This window comes from Pinus tabuliformis, chromosome J, assembly GCF_031772625.1.
Source record: "Pinus tabuliformis cultivar Carrire ecotype Pingquan chromosome J, CPIR1, whole genome shotgun sequence".
NCBI classification, from domain to species: Eukaryota; Viridiplantae; Streptophyta; class Pinopsida; order Pinales; family Pinaceae; genus Pinus; species Pinus tabuliformis.
Window position 1 is genome coordinate 1,511,109,467 of NC_142295.1, and position 1,727 is coordinate 1,511,111,193.

The 1,727-nt window shown below is 38.7% G+C and overlaps 1 pseudogene; it reads left to right on the forward strand.

Moving 5' to 3' along the window:
- Nucleotides 1-923: 923 nt before the first annotated feature.
- LOC149233192 (putative serine/threonine-protein kinase WNK11 pseudogene) lies at nt 924-1,361 on the forward strand (annotated as a pseudogene).
- Nucleotides 1,362-1,727: the final 366 nt, after the last annotated feature.

Genomic DNA, 1,727 nt, shown 5'->3' on the forward strand with positions numbered 1-1,727 from the left:
TGATGATATCTTCACCCTGTAATGCACTCCACAATAGTTTCACATCCACTTTGAATGAATCCCTCATGCTGCCAATAAGTTGACCCAATTCATCACTACAAATGGCCACATGACCTTGCAACATGATTACCATGGCTTCAACATGTCAACTGCTCCTAATCCAACGAATTCAATTCAATATTATGACCCCCATTCATAGTCTCTCGGTCGTGGCTTTGTTCAATGACTCCCCACTCTTCTTTATGCAATGGCTTCGTGACTCTTCAAATAGTGTGCTCTTCATTAGTGATGTAATAGTGCCTTTCCTGTGGTTGGGATTGGAAATTTCTTGTCTCCCACATGAATCTCCAATGAGGATCAACATTGTGCATACTACCACTGGCAAAGAAAAGGTGTATCGTCCTACCTCTGATTCGAAATTTTACAGTCAAATGCAGTAATTCACAAAGACACAAAATAGTAAAAAATGTCAAACTTCAACTGCATGATCCGGCCAAACGAGGATGAATTAGGAAAACATAAAACATGGGTTTCTTTGGGGATGGGTAGATTAGATAACCCAAAATTGTTTTAAGAAATATGTAGCGGTTTGGAAGAATTTATCGGTTCTTTTAAGCTCATTTTTGCATGCCACAAGAGAAAAAACGGAATTTGAATTAATGAACAAGATGATTGATTTAATTCGGCTGCTTGGAGAGGGGAATTCCATTTTGGAAATCAATGGTGTGGTGGCATTAAAATCCTGATTACACATCTCTCATATTTAATAAACTCATACCTCATCACGCACCTGTTTAACAGCAAGACGTATCCCAATCGAATACGACACTTCTCCACTCCACCTATTTAACAATTATTCCTATGTTTTTTTCAAAGGATGCTCGACACCTTACTCAGATGGATTGCATTATTTGCATAGTCACATGCCTTACACGATTCATAGAGATTTGAATTGCAGCAACATTCTTGTGAATGGCAATACTGGCATTCTTAAGATTGGGGATCTGGGTCTTGCTGCTACCCTGGAAAAAGATCATGCTGCACACACTATTATTGGTACACCAGAATTCATGGCACCAGAATTGTATGAAGAGGATTATAATGAGCTTGTCGATGTTTATTCCTTTGGCATGTGCTTGCTGGAGATGGTTACTCTGGAGATTCCTTACAGTGAGTGCGGTAGCGTTGTTCAAATTTATAAGAAGGTGAGTTCTGGTCTAAGGCCTGCGGCATTGGAAAAGGTTACCAATCAAGAAATAAGGCAATTTATTGAAAAATGTATGACAGTTGCATCGGCAAGGCCTTCTACTGCAGCACTTCTGAATGACCCATTTCTCAGAGATGTAGAGTTGAGTAGGTAGTGCACATGCACGTTAGACTTCCCAATTATTTTAAGATTGACTTAGGTGTTTCTGTTACAACATGCGTAGGAATTGTTGGTGACAAATGCTAAAAAAAATATGAGCAACACAAGAGTTGGTACTCTGATATTCCATTTCCATCACTGAAACTATTTTTCTTCATATGGCACTACCATTTACGGAGTTCCTACACGCAGACAATGAAGAATTTAAAAAAAAAATAGCAGAAAAGCTCATGAATAAATTGTCCTGTGCACCAGTTGCGATCTTGGGCTTTCCCCCTAGTACTTAGCTGCATAATTTTTTTTTCCAATAACTTAAATCAAAAAACTGATGGTTGGCTGTCTTTTAGCTATGAAATGCAGC